A 20,846-nucleotide genomic window follows, 5' to 3' on the forward strand; every position below is an offset into this window, starting at 1 on the left:
GAAACAATGTCCAGAACATAGGTAAATGGAAAATTGCAGATTACTCCAAAAACTGTCCTATTGTGAAGAATCTGAATCTAGTACCTAATACACTTTTAACTAAGATATGAGAGGATAGTAACTGTTACCAATATAGTTTTCAACCTCATCCAAGACCTGAGAAAGAAAATAATATTGTCTGAGTAAACAGGAAGTGCGTGCATTCAGCTTCCAAGAAATGCAAGAAATAACAGAGACTGTTGGATAAATGGACAGTCACCCAATGTTCCTCTGCAACACTGGGGCATCTCTCTTCAGCCTACAAGTCTAGAGTCTCTGGCATAGCTTTCAGTGAAGCAGGAAATTTGAAGGACTGTTCCACCTATTGGCAAAGTTCATCAGTTACTTTCCTCTATGTCCTGCAGAATGTCTGGCAGCTTCTTCTGTGAAGCAGGAAACTGAGGGACCATCTAACCTTGTTTTGGCAAAGTTCAGCGGTCACTTTCCCATGAGTCCAGTTTATACAATATAGAAAGCAGTCCTGGCAAGAGCAGTTTCTTGCTCAAATGGCTAGCCTTTTCTACACTGTAAGCAAATTCCATAACAAGTTTCTTCAATGCCCATCATCTTCTTTGAAGTAATTGGTGCTGCCTGGAGCAGATGTGGCTCACTGTCCAGAAAAGTCTAAATTTTTAAAACATTTTGAATGCCATATTCTGTAGATCTTTAAGTGTTTGAAGATTACCCACCTAATTGAAATAAATCTTTGTATATCTAAAAAACTTAACTAACATGACTATAAGTTTCATTTTCATAGATGATGAATTACTATGTGTTTTTAATTATATATTACAATTTTAAGTGAATTGCATAAACACATTACCTCAAACAAAAGTTGAAATATATATACAGTATAACAAAATTGACCTTAAATTTGAATCAATAAACCAAAATCTATACCAATGTAAAGTTTTGGGGATTAAAGTAGATTCAATAATCTACTATTTTTATCATTTTTATAACATATCCCCTTCTTTTCTTTAGAAAGAGATTGACTATGACCATTAATAATTTATATTCAATTCCCTTTAAATAAAAACAAATATTTGGGAATTGGGTCATATCTTTTCATACATTATAATGTCAGTTATTAAATGTAGAATGTTCATATTTAGGCTAACTTTGCCTCATATGCTATCACTTGATTGATTATGCTATAAATGTACATGAAGTTACCTACAAGAGCTAGACATTACAAATAGCACATGGCTGTAAAGATAAGAGCTGTTAACATTTTTTAAAGAACTGAAATCAAAGTGTGATTTTCTTTTGAATCTGTTATTGGAATGCCACAGTTAAATATGTGAATTATCAATGACTTTGGTACAATAACTGATTATTAAGTTATAAAGCCTTGAAAGTAAAAACTCAAATCTGGTATTCCAAATATACCCAGTGTTGTAGCTTTGCTGTCATTACTTGGAATTATGTCTTTGCAGTGTTGAAATCTTTCTATGTCAAGAGGGGAGAAGCATGCTTGTATCTTATGTTTACTAAGATAACATTTCTCATCACATAACACATACTACATATTGAGGAACAAATACTTAAAAAGCAACATCTTGTGATACTATTTCCCTACTACCTCTTAAAATACAGTCATAACTAATACATTCTTGAAAGCCCCATACTAATCCTACTAGTATGTAAATATAAATGATAAAGTACTTAAAGATTCATTGTAAGAAAGTATCATTAGAGAAACTATAAGCTAAAGAGTGAAATAAATCGTCTTTCCTTTGAAATTTGGAGAGTAGATTATGTGTCAGAATCAAGTACAATGCATGGACAGTTTCCGAAATGAATTCTGAGAAAAATATAGTACAAGGTATGAGAAGAAAAAAAGGAAAAAATGAAGTACTAAACATTGCTGAGTAACTTAAATCAATATTCAGCATTAAATTTGGTCTTTGTGTGCCAGTAAATGAATAAGGAGCATTAAAATAAAAATATTTTTATTTCACTTGAAATCAAATGAAAACACTGAGTTTGACTGAATTTTAAATCACATTCCGAAACTTCAGAGCAAAAGGGTATGACAGGTTAGTTAAAAATCTAGATATTGAAAGCAAATTATGCACATACCAAGAAATAAGCCACTTAATTGATAGTTTTAAATGAACAACCTGAAACTGATTCCAAGATCTCAAAAAGACTGGCTTCCTGCAAGAGTTAAGCACAAATCTATTAATCTAATATGTTGAGAGTTAGATTGAACAGCTACACATAGCTAAAGATTCCGTAAAGTACTTGCGTTATCAGCATTAAAAATGGCTATTAAATATGTCTAATATAAAATGTTATCACTCAGACATAAGTTATCATCTATCACTTAGAACTTGAAAAAATTACTTCATCTTTGACAAGACTGATATTAGGTGAACTTTGCATATGAATAGTGTTGACTCTAGAATTTTAAACTCACCATCACTGAGTCTGCAGGTGTGTTTATTCTTCACTTGGTAGGTTAGTTAGTTCTTAGTTGTTAGTTAGTTAGTTATTAGTTAGTTAGTTAGTTAGTTTTTGCTGAAATTAAGCCAAACTGATTGCAGTAGAAGTGGGGGAAAGGTGTATGAAGCCTCAGGTGTGTTTCTATATAGAAGGGCTAAGACTAACCTTCCAGGCACACAAGCAGCACACACATATGTGAATCTCATTTGTGACAATAATAAATGTTTATTTCAATAGCAATGTTTGTATTTAACACACTAGTCAATATTTAGGCAGCAGTCTCTCTCTCTCTCTCTCTCTCTCTCTCTCTCTCTCTCTCTCTCTCTCTCTCTCTCTCTCTTTTAATCTGAGACACAGGCTCACTTTGTAGCCGAGCTAGCCTTAAACTCACTGAACAGCCCAGGCAGCTTTGGAACTGAGATCTCACTTGCCTTAGCTTTCCAAGGACTAAGGCTGCAGGTGTCCTACCATGTCTGGTGCCCTATTTATTTTGATGGTTCTTCCAGGAAGTACTGTCTTATGTTACAGTTTGTCTCTAAGCAAGCTAGCCTGCTTGTTGAAATAATTCTCTGCAATTCTAAACTGCTGTGGAATATTTTTGTGTTGTCACTTAACATAGATTTATTGCACGTCTGGCTTTCCAAGAAAAGAAATGTAAGTAGTTTCACTAATGCATCTCAGTCATCGAAACTGAAAACAACAATTACCGACAGTATTGCTGGTTCCCAGAACTGGTACAGAAGGAAGCAGAGGATCAAATGGAAAACTTCCTTGGTATCACAAAGCCATGCAGCATACAGCTCACAAAGCCTTTGATTGCACATACATGGGAGAAAAACAGCATGCAACGTTTCCACTTTAGGATATGTGTTCACACAGAGCCTCTAGACTTATTGGATCATTGGATTTCCATTTCAAAGTTTGTTGTCACTCTGGAATAGTCTGCTGCTCTTACAAATAAGTACTGATATTTATCCCCACAGAGTCCCTTAAGAAGTAAAGAGTTGGACGTGATATTAAAATAAATTGATGTACCCAGTATGCCACAGAGGAAAGATTAGCAGTCAGAAAGAACCTCAGTGCTCTTTAGTTTTACCTTCTTTGTGTTGTTTCATTCAGAGGCATCCTCAATCAGAGTTTAATCTTGAACATGCTGAGGGTCACCTGTCACCCACGGGATCACCAGCCTGTTGTTTTCTTCCGCTTCTGTAGATAGACAGGAATGGAGTAGAATTAGGGGTCCCATGGTCACACATTCCTGACTTTGCCTCATTGACCTGAAGTCTTTTTAAGCTGACAGCAGGCTTATAGCTTTATTACTGTACTTTCTGTGGAGAGGGCAGAACATAGCCTACCACTTAAGAGTATATTCTCTGAATTTGATCTGAGAAGGACCAAAATGCAACTCTCTGATTTAGTATGTTCCCAGGTCCTTACAAATACCAAAAAGTTTATATGGTGCAGGGTAGTACTGCAAGCCACAGGAAAATGTAATAGAATCCAGCTACTATCACAAAAGCTACTACTTGGGAAGGTCAGGGACTTTTCTGAAGGTCAAGCCATGGCTTAAGAGGTCTTGGTGATTGGACTCCTGGAGCTCCACCTGAGACCCAGCCACAGATCTCTGCATCTGCTTCCATCAGTCACTGGATGAGGATTTTATCATGATAGTCAGGGTATTCAGCCATCTGATCTCCATCATAGGTCAGCTTCAGCACCCTCTCGACCATTGCCAGTAGTCTATGGTGGAGTCATCTTTGTGGATTCATGGGGACCTCCCTAACACTCTGCTTCTCCCTATTCCTATGGTGCCTTCATTTATCATAATATCTCTTTCCTTGTTCTCCCACTCTGTTCCTGATTCAGCTCGAACTTCCAGCTCCCCTAAGCTCTCATTTCCCCATCCCTTGCTCTCCATTACCACCACCCCCCATCCTCAGTTTGCTCATGTAGATCTCATCCATTTCTCCATCACTGGGCGAGATCCCTGTGTCTTTCCTAGGGTCCTCCTTACTAGCTAGTCTCCCTGGAGCTGTGGGTTGCAGTCTGGTTATCCTTTGCTTTACATCTAGTATCCACTTATGTGTGAGTACATACCATGTTTGTCTTTCTGAATCTGGGTTACCTCACTCAGGATGATATTTTCTAGTTCCATTCATTTGCCTGCAAACCTCATGGTGTCATTGTTTTTCTCTGCTGAGTAGTACTCCATTGTGTATATGTACCACATTTTCTTTATCTATTCTTCAGTTGAGGAGCATCTAGGTTGTTTTCAGGTTCTGGTTTTGCGTGGCCTTGGTGCGGGAAGGAGGGGCTTGGACCTGCCTCGACTAAGTATGCCAGGCTCTGCTGACTCCCCATGGAAGACCATGCCTTGGAGGAGGTGGGAATGGGGGGTGGGTTATGAAGGAGGGCTGGGGGTGGGAGGACAGGGGAATCTGTGGTTGACAAGTAGAATGTATAGAAAATCTCTTAATAAAAAAAATATGAATAAAAGGAAAAAATAAGTCTTAGTGATGATAGTTTAGCTTTTGTATATATATTAGCTGGTTCCTACAATGATTTTCTGTATGTTATGTGTGCTTCCAAGAACTCTTAACAGTGTATTTATCTAAAATACCTATCAAGCATCCAAGGCCAAATGATCTCCTGAATTAAGGCAACACGCTTGTGGAAACAACACCTGTCTCCTAGGTCAGGCAGATGGCTTTATTTCTTGTGCAATTTAAGCTGAGACCGGCCTTTTCGATATATTACTTGCTTCATTTTGCATAGAGTGTAGTTTTACCTCTCAGGAGCTGAGGCGAAGATGACTCCAGGGGGTTCTAAGATTGTCTGCTGAGTATGGACAAGAAATATAGTAACTCCAAATTGAAGATAAACTCTAAGACTCTACATTCAGCTAGGTAGGCTTTTACTTAATCAAAGCAAAACCCTTCAACAGCAACAAGCTCACTTCTCAGTACATCTTCTACCATTATGAGGTTTGTCCATGGTGCTTCCAGGACACAGCTCCCCCAAATAAAACATGCTTGCATTAAGCAATCAAATACGTGTACACACAAGTGTGTACACAGACACACACACACACACACACACACACACACAGTGTTGCAAAGAGCGATTTTTTTTAATAGTCAAATAATTTGAAGTCTTGAAGATTGAAACACACATGAGCATTGAAAAAGAAATGAAATGTTACTTTAAGGTATACAATATGTGTAGGCAAAGGAATTCATGGACATTGATTAGGGTTATAAAAATTAGTTTCAAATGCACACTTGATTGTTATAAAAATATCATGAAATTACATAAATCTTCTGTATCAGTGCATCATGTATTTTGAGCTTTTCTCTGTTTCTCAGCTTTGCACTGTATAATACTATCCACAAATCACAGGGAACACTCTCAATATTTTAAAAGTCACTTACAAATCAACTGCATTCTCTCATAGCCATCATGGATATTGGCACTTTTAGATATACAAATCAACCATACACACATACTTCCACATGCAGTTTGTAACTTGCACAGCAAGGGTAACTGAAAATGTTAATGAAGACATATACTCTACCTAGGAAGTGTGGGCTTGGGTTAATGATCTGTTATTTGAAGACATTTTACTGGCCATAACAGATACGTAACAACAACAAAAAGTCCTGACATAGCAGAGAATTAAAAAAAAATGATAGTGTAAAGAACCATCTACATTGTATGCATAATTGAATTTTTGTGCCTTGATTCTATGTATGTGAAGCAGTGATGATGATGATAATGATGATGATAGCATTAATATTGACAGTCACTGAATATTTATTATAATCCGAATATTATTCTTGATATTTAACTTGTGGTAAACTTACAGTTCTCAGCATTCTAAGGTACCTGCCAATCATTTCTTCAATTTGCAAATGAGAGAGCTGGAGCTGTGGCTTGGCTGATAGAATGCTTGCCTGGTTTGACAAAACTCTGGATTTGATCGCCAGCACCTCACAAACTGGGCATGATTGTGCACAAATGTAATCCCAGCACATGGAAGGTGCAGGCAGAAGATGAGAAGCTCAAGGTCTTCCTTGGCTACATATTAAATTTAAGGCTAGCTTGAGCTACATAAGGTCCTGTCTCAAATAATAATAATTGATATTATTATTATCATTATTAATATTATTATATAAACAATTTAGAGACAAAGCACAGGGGAATTCGTAACAACTCAGGATCATGCAGTGAAGAGTTTGCATCATGGTTGCTGATCCACACACATTTCTTTATTTAAAGGGCTCTTTTGGTTCAAGTTGCTGTGTTTGCTATACCATTCATACAAAATCGTTCTATGATCCTTGTGGTGCACACCTCGGCCCACACAGACCTGAAGGGAAAGGTAACAAGTAAGAGTGTGACTATCATTGCCAGGGGTTAGGTGAAATGGTTAATATTTTATCTTTCAAAACAAGAGAGACACAATGAGCATTGCATTTGAGGAAAATGGTGACAGCGATGGCATAAAAATGAGAGTAATCTCGACAATGATTTATTATATTATATAATATATTCATGTTGAAATATATACTAAGGATGGAAAAGGAGAAAAAAACCCTAAGCTGTGTATAATGATATAAACTTCAAATGTAGGAAATCAGATGCAATAGAAAGAGGAAACTCTCACTTCAATGATGGGCTTTGTCAGAGATATGTCCATGTGGAATGTCACATATCAGTGTTTCTCAAATATGCAGATATTCCAGATTGTTTTAAGTAATACGTGATGTCAGTCATCATCGGTCAAACCCCACTGAGCGTGTATGTATGGGAATGATTGAACAGAGTTAGATTCATGGACTAGGTGAAATGGTGGGGAAAGGTATACTGTAGGTGCTTGTGTATGGCTTCAGAGAGGCATAGGAATTTATAAGATTGTAAGTTTTAGGTAGTTTGAGGCAGGGTTCAATAAAGACAGATTTTGCTTGTATTGAATGATGTCATTCAACAACTGTAACTGTAAAATTGAATGCCAGAGTAACTTTCATATGGAATGTGAGAAGAATGGAGAAAGACTAATACCCACTTGGGAAGAACCAATTTAGTGGTTCTTTAGCATGAGTCGGGATATGAGAACTGAGAATGTCAGCTATTAAATCTGTATATTATTCACATCTTTTATCACATGCTCATTGGATTTCAATGTGGCCTTATTTTGTCTTAATTTATTGTAATTACAGATTTTTTTCTGATATTAATGCTCCAGAAAATTGATTTTGAGACCTGTTGGTTGCATAGGGAGGCCAACTCCCATCAACACACATCAGACAGAATAGAAAGACAGGAGAAGCCGGGCAGTGGTGGCGTACACCTTTAATCCCAGCACTCGGGAGGCAGAGCTAGGCAGATCTCTGTGAGTTGGAGGCCAGCCTGGTCTACAAAGTGAGATCCAGGACAGGCACCAAAGCTACACAGAGAAGCCCTGTCTTGAAAAACAAACAAACAAAACAAAAGAAGGAAAGAAAGAAGGAAGGAAGAAAGGAAGGAAGGAAGGAAGGAAGGAAGGAAGGAAGAAAGAAAGAAAGAAAGAAAGAAAGAAAGAAAGAAAGAAAGAAAGAAAGAAAGAAAGAAAGAAAGAGAAAAGACAGGAGAAATTATGGAGACATAGAGAAAGAAAGGAGGCCTCCCATCCCATCCTGAAGTCTGATTAAGTCTCTTACCAGGTAAGAATCAAGAATTCCAGCACAATTAACATTTACTTAATGCCTTTATACTTTCCAAGCTGTGGCCCTGAAGTTTTCTAGGAATCTCACCAGAAACTCCCTTTATGGTGAAAGGACATGTCCTAATTCTCTGTGCAATCCCAGGGCCCTGGCTTTACCTTGTGAATTTAAGGTTTTACCTGAGACAGCCTAGAGCCATCCTATGACCTCGCTTATCAAAAAGAGAGGGGAAAAAAAGGATTTTTTAGGAAACATTTTAGATACAACTTGAAAGCCAGAACAAAAACAAAACAAAACAGTGCACATGCTATTGCTAGGCTAATTATTAATAGTTGCTACTCTCCCTTGAGAAGCTGACATCCACAATTGAGGAGTATGTCTTACTCTTTCCCAGGATGTCTCTGTTTCTCAACCCTGTACTTAAAGTCTAGGTTAAAAATGTTCTTTAATAAACTTTAACCCACCACCACCACATTGTGTCCATGCCCACAGCTGTGTCTTAATCTTTCCCTGGAGTCTCTTTCTCTTACCTCCATACTTAAAATCTGTTTTAAAGGATGTCTTTTAATAAGTTGCAACTCTCTTAGGGAAGCCCACCCACATGCTCTTGGGTGTGCTTACTCTTTCCTTGAGCTCCTTCCTTTCCTACCATCTGTTGGCTCATTCTGAAATTCTTTTCTTCATTGAAGCCACAAATCCTGATTTTGCCTGGACCAAGATCTCTGAAGACACCTCCTTAGGCCGATGCCAATGGCAGTTTGGTGTGGAGTTGTATCTCTGTCTGGGTCACAGTTGATACAGGCTTAGCTGATAGCTCAAATCCAGTCACCAAACTCAATCATCTGTTGTTGCTCCTTTTTTTTATTTCTTAAAGTAATTTTTTACCCATCTGTGCTAATAATATAACAAAATACTTAAGACTGGGTAATTTATAAATCATAGAAATTCATTACTCACACTTCTGAATGTTAAGAAATAGAAGTTTAAACCATCAAGAGATTTGGTGTCTGATGAGGGAAGCCCTCTCTACTTTCCAAGATGACACCTTAGTGCTATATCCTCTGGAGGGAGGGAAGGCTGTCTGTTCATATGACAGAAGAGATGGAGGAGATAAAAAGGGGCCTAGAACAGTTTTTTGCAGCCGTTTTATAGGACACTTGTGACTTACTTTCCACAGCTTCCGTCTCCTATGCCAACACAGCGGGATGAAGCTTCATTGTAAATTCTGCAGGGGACACATTCAAAACACAGCCATCAACATTCACTTAATTATAACATTTAATATAATTTTATATAAAACCAGTAAATTTATATTAGTAATGCAAAGCAAATAGATTTAAAATTTCAAAACCTTATTGAAATGGCAAGAGCCTGAGTATTTAATGTAAAACAGGCGACTACTGGTGACCCTGGTCCTTAGGAAGTTGTGCGGGACTGTGTGTGTCAATTCTATATCAACACTCTAATCTTATCATGTTTTTCAAAATCCCTTCCCCATTTGTCTCTGGATTGGTGTTTGTTGACAAGAGAAACTTCAACATCAAATGTAAAATTTATGCAGAAATGATTATCATGAAGTTATTGTGTCCCAAGACGGTTGCTTCATAGACACCCCAGAAATATTTGCAGCTCTGCTACCCATGTCTTTGTACGTCTCTCCAAGCATGACTTTTCCACTCACTTGTGTTCCAGCCTAGTACTGCTGCTATCTTTCACCCCTCCAGCCTTGGTCTTTTAAACCTTCACTGAACTTCTTCATCTAAGTACTGGTTCCTGTATTAAATAACACCTCCCCATAATGCTTACAGTGTCTCCATAGTGTGGGGAAACTCCAGAGCAACATGGATGGAGAATGTACGAGGATAAACAAAAATGAAGAAGTTAGGATTAGAGAGAATTTTTAGCACCCTTCAAATGTTGGCAAGTCCCTGACCTGCTTCTTTTGAAGCCAAAATTGATACATATGATTGTGTTTGACCCAATACTTCTTTCACCACTAATCTCTGAGTTTCCAAAGTGAGTTAAAACACATTTCTCAAAATGATGATGATTCTTTATTAGCAAGAAACTGTCTGAATTTTCAAAAATCCAAATTATATCTGAATACATTCATTAAATTTATCTTTTTATAATTGATTTGCTTAGAATTAATGACTAAGTTATAGGCAAGATGATTACATTTTTAAAAATGAGAACACTGAATTAGTATTTCATTTTTCAGGCACACTAAAGATAAAATAATTGCTAAATAGTGTTTAAAGATTTACAAATTTGGATCTTTATAATTAAGCATATGTAGGTTTCACAAATAGAGAATAATTTTTCATTTGGTGAATTGCACATACAAAAATTGCATATTCTTCCTTTGGAGAGCGAATTTATTTAACATTAATTTTCCTTTCATATTTCAAGGTGTTCTATGAAGGAAAGCCAGTTATGAAAGTAGATATTTGAACACACTCCTGAAAAGTCACACTGTTAGCTGGGGTACCACAGCAGCTGACAGTTCCTTTGATAGCAATATTTCTGTCATGACCCACTTTAGGCTGGCAATATTTTAGCAACCAGCTTACAAAATGATTAAAACTTCAGCAATCTATCTTACATGGCAGGGTGAGCTAACACTAGCACACCACAGTTAATTCTGATACTCCAAAGAATCATCAGAGGGACAGAACTGTAGATGCAATAGAGGAATGTTGTTACAGGGAAAACACATGTATTGGAACATAATTTGATATGTGGAAGAATACTCATTAATTCAAGAATCTGTCCCACTTCTTTTAGTCCCAGCTGTAAACATTCAGAGCAACAGGAAAAACTAAATAAAACCACTCATGGCTAAGAAGGTTCTCTGATTTGAGGCAGGTACCATGTCAATTTAGGAAGAAGAACCTGGCTGTTTATTACTTTCTATCCACTTTTGGGACTAGGGAAGCCCAAACCACCACAAAGATGCTGTTTGCAATGGAAAGTGGCTTCAGAACTAAACCAAAGCTGTAATTCACAGTGAGAATGAAACTGACGCAGAGAAAATGTCCTGGATATACAAGTTGTGGTGCTTGCTCAGCCACACCAACTATTGATTGTCTTCACGGTCCCCTGACAAATTGGTCTAAGATGAAATATCACTGGCTCCTTTGTAGCGGTCTTTTGATTGGATTTCATTTGTACCCCTAGAAATAGCAAGAGAACTCAGGCCTCTTTGTTCAACAAAGCCAGATTTAAAATGTATTTTTCTTTTTGGGATGGAATGAGTTGCGTCAATGAAACATCCTCATTTATGCAGGGACATGTTTGGGTGTTTTTTGTTTGTTTGTTTGTTCGCTTGCTTGTTTTGTTTTGTTTTCAGTTCTTATTGACTGCAGAGTTTCCATCTCTTTCTCCACAGGCCATGGAAACTGAGGCAAAGAAAGACTTGCTCACTCCATAGTAGCAAATAAGTTGGAACCGTCTTTGTACCAGAATCATGAAAAAAGAGCCTCTAAGTATGACTGGGAGGTTGCTTCTCCTGAGAGGATCAAGATTTTCTTAGTCTTACTAATAATGGTCACCCATGGGGAAATTAGAAATTTTTTTAAGTTTGTTTTGCTTGATTTAAACACTTGTTTTCCAAAGAAGGTCAATGACTTGAGTGCTGTCTGCTGTACAAAAGTCTAATGATATTGGGAGCAAATAGATTTAAGGGACAGAATTTACAGTGGCTGAAAATGTGCATTTTCATAAATACTTTAAACTTAAAATACTGGAGTTAAGAACTTTTTTCTGTGTTTATTCAGAAACTATTGTCACAATGATATAAAAACTTCTGAAACTGCCTTTCTTTGTTTTATTGACTTTTCCAAATAAGCAGTTTGCTACTGTCTCTGTCATGGGCACATACAACAAAGTCTTCACTGTCCTTCACATTCTGCACTACCTGGGATAAGAGAGAGTCAGGAAACATAGCACCACAATTTTTTTTAAATTGTGTGATCAGGGACTTTATATACAGGCAAAGACACATCATAATAAAGTTTTACATGCATAAAGGAACTTGTAAAAGAAAAATACATGAACAGTATACAGTGTAAAACATCCTTATCAGAAAAATATAGTATGTTTGAATATATATATATATATATATATATATATATATATATATATATATAATTTTATTATATTTATTGTTCTTTCTTTTATGGTCATTTAGATTTTTATGGTATATAATTTTTTTAGGAATGAATTACTACATCCTGAAGCCAGGAATTAACCCAGATTAACTAAATCAACTCTTCATAATTCCATACTTTGGGCTCAGTTGATTGGTCTCAAAGACAAGCTGTGATCTAAACTAGTCCAAGTATTGTGAAACCTGCCCTTTCTTTCAACAGTTTGGTGAAGGGATGCTATTTGTCTTTCTGAAAATGACAAAGCAAGGAAGCTTGTGCCTGTCAACTTCCTTCTTGTGTTTAGGGAAGGAGACACTTGATGAAGATGAAGTGACATGGAGAAGAGGTTATAGACTTTTAGAGCTGAACATGAAATTTCTCTGAGGCTCTATTTTGATTGTCAATCTCCAGTGTATGGTACTGCTATTTTGAAGACTGTGGAGACTTGAGGAGGTGGGTCCTGACTGGCAGGAGTAGGTTGCTAAGGGTGGATCTCTATAGATTACTTGTCTCCCTAGTTCTGGTCCACATCTTGTGCTTCCTTGACCATGTGACTGTTTAAAGAACCTGGGCTGCAAGCTCCCATCGCAGTGGATCTCCAGCAATGATAGACCAGGACTTCTGAAACTCTGAGTCCCAAACAAGCATTTCTTATCTTCCATTGTTCCTGTCAGGTATCTGGCCACATGGCAGATGTAGCTAACAGAAAACAAGCTCAGACTCTGAGTGCCAGGGTCAAGCCACCACAAAGCCAATCATACCACACAGTCCCATTGCATAAGGTAAGGAATGGTCTGGTGCTTTTAAAGACTGAGCACTTGATTTTCACCACAGTGAATGATAAGTGGGAATAGTTTATAATACACTAGGGTTAGAGTCAGGGACTTATTCTTACTCTAGCCCTTAATCATTTAAATACCTTTACTCTTTCAAAATATTTACACTTCAATTCAACTAATTTTTATTTTAAATTCTCATTTTGCTTATCTAGCTCTTAGTATCCAGCTTAAATTACCTTTTATTCAATTTTCAGAAAATTATATCTACAATTTCTGTTTATTCTTTTCTTTTTCAGTTTCTTACCTCTGTAGCATTTTTAAATAGTTAGAAGTATGTATTATCTTTCCAATTAAAATATGTGTATTTGTCCTAATGACCAAAATCTGTTTCTGATAGTGGTATTATAAATCCGATGCAGATTTCACAAACAGGATGGATACCAATCAATCCATCCATTAATTGCATTGATCCTACACCTTTATCACACCTTTTTCATTCCTCGGTTTAGACTTGCATCTAGACTCTTTACAGAGGTCTGATGTCTTTACAAAAATAAAACAGCAGAGATTGAGTCAAAAGCAAAAAGTCCCAGTGAAAATGCAGGCAATCCTTAGCCAGACTAGAAAGAGAAACCACCTTGATCTTGGATGTCCAGCCTCTAACACAAAGGGAAATGTATTTCTGTTGTCTGACTCACCATTTTTGTGTTGTCTTGCTGTGGGAACCCTAGGAAAGTACTATACACAGAAACTCCAGAAAACGGTAACCAAGACTGAAACATGAGCTCTCTTCATCTAAAGAAGTCCATAGGAAAACAAGTTCGATTACTATTGATACTACAAGGGTGGTCAGAGATCCAGTCTGCTACCTTCCTGAGGTCTTTACTGTCATCTACATTATGAAGTGCATGTTGGGATGGAAGCCACGTCCTTGCAGCAGCAGCAGCAGCAGCAGCAGCAGCAGCAGCAGAAAGAGAAGATGATATATTAGCATCTCCCATTTAAGAAATCACCATGAACTTAAGCAAAACATTGCTTATCTCATTCGCCAGAATATAACACAGGGATTCCCTTATTTGCAAAAATGTGAAATGTAGCATTTTAACTAATAATGCTAAATGATTTCAGCTAAAAATTAAGGTTATTTTTCCAAAGAATTCATGAGAGAGTTATAAAAATTATATCTATATCATCCTTTATTATAAAAAATTACACCATTAAAAAAACAAATTAACAAGTGCCTTTTATACATTGCACAAGGTGTTGACCTAAGATTGATCACAACCTTGAGTTGGGCCTGTGATACAAATTGTGAACACTCCAATCCAGGTGCTGAGTGCAGTCAGGCCCCATTTCATAAGCAAGGAAGTAACCTCAGACCTGTAACACTGTGAATAGGACGGGAGTAACTGCAATTTAGTTCTATTTAATAAGGCTTCAGGGCTTCAAAACAAATCATTGAAAATACTTCATGCTATTGTAGTTTAATATTATGTAAGAGAAACACAGGAGCATGAAAAAAAATCCAAGAGTTTCTGTTGCTAAAGACAACCTGGATATATTTTTATACAGCCATTATGTATAAATTGCCAACATGTTTTAATCATCATCTGTCAGATTTTTAGAAAAAACTCCAAATCATAAAAAACTAAATTATACTTTTTAAAAATTATATAAACCTGTGATGAAATATATATATATGGGCATCTATGTAATTGATTAATAAAGAATTAAAAGTATTTGGGTATTTGGCTTTTCAAAATAACTTTAGCATTTATAAATTATTTATTATTACACAACAAGTCACTGCAGACTTAATGACATTTAACAAAAGATTCTTTATAGTTATGGTTTTTATGGATCAGGAATTAGAGTGATAACAAGGAAAATCTGTCTTTGGACCTTAGCTGGGAAGACTCAAAGGCTGAGAATAAATGTTGTGACTGCATGCATGTGGTGGTATTATCATTTATATATGAGGATATTAATGAAGCTGTTCTGTGGTATTCACGTGGGCTTTAAAAAAAAAAATCTTGAAAGTGCTTCTGGGTTTTGCTCTTACTCTGAGTAATTTGAACTTATTACAATAAGGCAAGCAGTTACTGAGACAAACATCCTAAATCAGTAAAACCCATATTGTGCCCATATTCAGAAATCACAGTGCCCCTTCTTCTTTATAGTATTAATTAAGAGACCAAATCTTGCAGGTTCGGGAAAGTAATGCATACAGAGACCCAGCACTTCTTAGAATACCACAGTCCCAATGTAAATGGTGTGGCCATCCTTTGGAACTACAGATTACTATAGTCCTTTCTATGGATGCACATTCACAAGTGTGTGTGTGTGTGTGTGTGTGTGTGTGTGTGTGTGTTCTATTCAAATGTACTTACTATCTTTATTATCACTTGACATATCCCCAAGATTCATCTGATTGCCACATTAGCTTGAAACTGGCCTACATTTCTTTTTTTATTGTTTTTCTGCCACCCTGTGCCTCTGCCGAAGCAGCTACCTCTGAGGGTGGGGGGAGTGGCAGCAAAATGCATAGAGTACATTTCTCTATTATGGAAGATGCTGGTCATTGTGATTTCTCAGCTACAGTACCTGAGTGTTCAGTTCCTGGTCTTAGTATCTGCTAATGAAATAGACCTGTGAACAAAATAGGCATGCAATCTACCTGACACCAGCTGCAGCCTTGAAACACTCGATGTGGCTTACATAGAAAAGCCACTATAGATGCTGACATTAAGATGAACATTTTAAGACAAAAGTTATGGTTTCTGTAGAATTCATCTGAGAACCTGTTACCAACTTAGCTACCAGAACTTAGCCTTAGCACTTAGAGATTCATGGTTTTTGCTCTGGGGTCTTGTTTCCAACTACCAAGCCAAACTTTCTTTGTTATAAGGAAGCCCATGACTGATTCAGCTGGGTGATTATTTCCTCAGCCAGCTTTTATTTTACTTCAGTGTGAGGATGCAGGAGGTGATGGCCCCTGAATTTCAAAGCTTTGTTGCTCTAAATCCAAGTTGGCATGGTTACTTTAAAATTACTATGAATTCTTACCTGCCAAGAGATAATTAATTCTGTTTCAAAATAGGAATAGCCACAGTTTTCTTCTAAGTAAATTTATCTCTAACTTAGTTTTTTGGTGACATGAGACAAGGGATTTTTGTGTTTCAGTATTTAAGGAATAGGTCTATCTGAATGTGCTGCTGGATGATCCATTGTTACTAAAACATCTGTTTTTTTGTCCAAAAGTTTGTAGGAGCACCAACCAATTCTTAAATTTTTTATTAAGTGTATGTTTTATTGAACTTAAGTCCTGTTCTATGGGAAGGAAACCATGCCTGTAACTGGAAACCTAGCCAACTATACCTGGCTAGTGAGAACCTGCTACTTCTGTTTTACTAGCATAGCATAACTCCTAACTACATTCTAACTGGGCATGCTTATAGCCAAAGATAACTGGAGCCCCCACTCTTCACCAAAGAAACTCCCCATTGCAGCAGACAGAAACCATCACAGAAAACCAACACTGTTCCAAGTGCAGAGAACAATTGATGGTGGGGGGCCCAGACCAAAGGGCTAGATCTGCAACAGAACTCCTGCACCTATGGCTAAGAGCATCTCAGAAGAGGAGAGCAGACAGACTGTAAGTGCCAGAGGACCAGTAAGTCTGACATGAGATTGGGTCTCCTATAAATCAAAGGGAGCAACACTCCTGATACCTCAACAACATGGCTGCCGACGTGAGACCTGAACAAAACCAACAGCAGTATAGACACGTTAACATGGAAGGGGGAAATCCCCTAGGACCCCACACCTAGACAAAGAACTGCAAGTGACTATGGAATCCTGAGGAGGAATGAGCCCCATAAATGGTTCTCCAACCCCAAGTGATCGGCTCTGAAATCAAACAATACAAGCAACACAAAGCAGGTTGTGTTTATATATTTAATTATTTATATGTTGCTATAAGTAACAATTAAAGAAATAGAGGTCATGAATGTGAGAGGGACTGAGTACAGGAACATGGAAATGGCTAGAAGGAGGAAATGCAAAGGGGGATGAATGACATAATTATATTTTAATCATAAAAATAAAAATATCAAGCTATTTATTTGTTTTGTATGTATGTGTTCGAGCACACGTTTGCCATAGCTACAGCTCTGTGTACTCAGAGGATAACTTTCAGTAATCAGTTCTATTCTTTGCTCTGTGGGTCCTGCGGACTGAACTAAACTCATCAGGTTTGGCACCAAGTACCTTTATACACCCAGTCATCCTGCCTCCCTGGCCACAACTTAACCTTTGTAGAGCTATCTAAAAAACCTCCTAATCCACTCTGGATTGGATCTTTAGCCTGGTCTTATAATTTAATGCATTTGTCCATTTGGTGAGATTAAGGATAAATGGCTCTGTATTGTCAGTGAGTATTCCTCATGCCCTTATTTTTCAAAGTGACTTCTTTAGCACATCCACCTCCTCTCTCATTTTCTTATTAGCAGCTCAAGGCCAGCTGTGTGTTGATACTGTTCAGAGGTCTCAAATAGGTTAAGTCCACTGGATATATATAGTCTTTAATTTGCCATCTTGCTGCAGAAATCAGGTTCTGTGATCCCTTTATATGGCAAAGATCTCCTTTTCTCCCAACTTACCTCAAGGGTCTACAGCTTATGGAATAAAGACAAGGCTGATTTTAATTGTTTTCCCAGAGAGAATTTTTGTTATAGCCCTGGTTGTCTTGAAACTCTTTCTTGTAGACCAGGTTCAGAGATATGAACTCAGAGAGATCTACCTGCCTCTGCCTCCCAAAGTCTAATTAAATGTATGTACCACCATCATAGACTAAACTGAGTTACTTTAAAAATAATCTATATACTAGATTAATGTTTCAACCTTAGCACACTCCTCATGCCAAAACAAGTCTAATCTAATCATGTTTATGGATATTCCATGTTAAAACTTTGAGTAGAACCCAGATAGAATGGTTTGTCTTTGCCTTGTGATTTCTGGATCTTGATATGTTAAGACTCAAAAGCGACTAAGAGAGGTTGGGTTTAAAAGGGACAGAGTCACCTAAGAAATTTTCCACTCCCTGCTACCTAGCAGGGAGGACCCTAGGAAAGATGCATAGATTGCCCAGTGAAGGAGAAATAGAGGAGATCTACATAAGCAAATTGAGGGTGAGGGGGGTAATGGAGGGTAAGGGACCAGAGAGAACATAGGGAAACAAGAGGTTCAGGCTGGAACAGGGACAGAGTGGGAGAGCAAGGAAAGAAATACCATGATAAATGAAGACATCATGGGAGTAGGGAAAAACAGAGTGCTAGGGAAGTTCCCAGGAATCTACAAGGATGACCCCACCTTAGACTACTGGCAATAGCCAAGAGGGTGCCTGAACTGGCCTACTGCTGTGATCAGATGGCTAAATACCATAACTGTCATCATAGAGCCCTCATCCAGTGACTGATGGAAGCAGACACAGAGAGTCATGGCCAGGTGCCAGGTCAACCTCCAGGAGTCTAATTGATGAGAAAGAGGAGGGATTCTATGAGCAGGGGACATCGAGATCATGATGGAAAAATGTACAGAGATGGCCAGCCAAGCTAGTGGAAATGCATGAACTGTGGACCAATAGCTGAGGAGCCCCCATGGGACTGGACTAGGCCCTCCGGATAGGCAAGACAATTGTTTAGCTTGAACTATTTAGGGGCCTCCCAGGCAGTGGGATTGAGACCTGTGCCTGGTGCGTGAGCCAGCTTTTTGGAGCCTAGTGCCTATGGTGGGACACTTTGCACAGCCTTGATGCAGGGAGGATGGGCTTGGACCTGCCTTGACTGCTGACTCTTCATGGGAGACCTTGCCTTGGAGGAGGTGGGAATGGTGGGTGGGTTGGGGGTGGGGAAGGCTGGGGGGCGGGAGGAAGGAGGAGAGGGGAATCTGTAGTTAGTATATAAAATAAAGATAAAATGTCTTAATAATAATAAAAAGATTTTTTTCCACTTAAATGTCTGTCAAATGATGCTATTGGCTGGACCTTAGTGGTCCAGTCTGCCTGAGCCCCAAGGCTTACATTGCAGATGTCACCAACTAAATCCTTCCATGAAATATATGATAAATATATCCTTCCATGGCTGCTGTTTTGCCTTCTCTTCCATATGGTGGCTAGATTCAAAGTATAAGTATCCCAAGAAATCAAGATGGAAATATACAACCTGATGTAGACTTGAAAATTACATCACATAACATTTAGCTGTACTTTCTTCAGTTGTTGATAGGTTCAAAGGACAGAGAACATAGAATTACCACATCATGAGAGACATAGTATAATTGTACTATAATCAAAAGTTTGAAATTTTTTATTTTCTCCTTTCTTTTCCTCCCTCCAGCATCTCCTGCCTATCTTCCCTCCAACCCCTCCCACGCCCTCCACTCTCAAGTTATATAAAGAGAAGAGTTCAATTATCTTCAAAATATATATGAATGAAGGAATAACTCTGTGTGTGTGTCTATATGTATGAAGTATGATGCACAAGAGGAGTTGGGGAGGAAGAGAGAGGGCTGTAAATGATATAAATATGGTACTCATGTCTGAAATTCTCAAAAAGAATCAACAAAAATAAGAAAGAGGCATAAAGGACCTGGCTTGGACCACTGTCCTCCATTAATTCTTCTCTGATGCTACCGTATTGTATGTTTTATTGACCGATCTAAATTCCTCACCGGCAAGCTATTGATATTTCCTTGATAAGCGATCATGCTATCGTTTGAGTCTACGCTTTATTAGAAACATCAAATGAAATAATGGAGGTAGAAAACAAAATAGACTAGAACTCAGTTTATTTATAGAAGTGAAACAAAGTTCACTTGAAAGTTTCTACTTTTTTTAACTAAAATGCTACTCTCGAGTAGCCATTGGCCTTTCTTATCACTGTTTCACCATAAATGAAAAGGCAGGATATGATGTTTGACAATCTCATAGAAATTGTTCTGGTTATCTTTATTGACAAGATTTGGTAACAAAGTCATTCAGTTATTAGAATTAGAATTTGGATCTGACACACGAAAAACACCTCCTGTTAAGTCTGAAGAACTGTAGGCATTATTATGACCTGTATCTGTCTTGGGAAGCTAGCTTTGATTCAGTCCATTATCACAAATTCACCTACTTACATCACAAAAGGCAGGCTGTAGCTCAAACAGTCACAATAGAGATGAGAGAAATGACAATTACCCAGTATTATGTAACAATTTTGAATACGTATGCACCTAACATGAGAACACCTAAATATATACAGCAAGCAGTGACAGAATTGAAGGAGGAAACAGATAGCATTAAAATAATATTAAAAGCAGTTCCAACATCCCATTTAAAAGCAACAAGCCAGAATTTTTATTTTTTCTTACATATCATAAGGTAATATAAATTGTTGGAGTTTGAAAATAGTTTCAAATTATTTTATTCAAATTCTTTACTTTGTAGGAAGAGAAACTGGAAAGGCTACTTAGTTATCTTGTGTCATGCTGCTAATTACTGGAAGAACTCCTAATGTGTCAAAACCTGTTGTGAACGTTTTGTTGAACTGTTCTTGGAATATTTAGAGTGTTTATTTGTCCACAAATTGTGATTACAACTTTTTTAGGTCTATTGTGTGTGTGTGTGTGTGTGTGTGTGTGTGTGTGTGTGTGTGTGTGTGTGTGTGTTTCTTTGAAAATCA

Source organism: Peromyscus leucopus, chromosome 13, assembly GCF_004664715.2.
Source record: "Peromyscus leucopus breed LL Stock chromosome 13, UCI_PerLeu_2.1, whole genome shotgun sequence".
In the NCBI taxonomy this organism is placed as follows: domain Eukaryota; kingdom Metazoa; phylum Chordata; class Mammalia; order Rodentia; family Cricetidae; genus Peromyscus; species Peromyscus leucopus.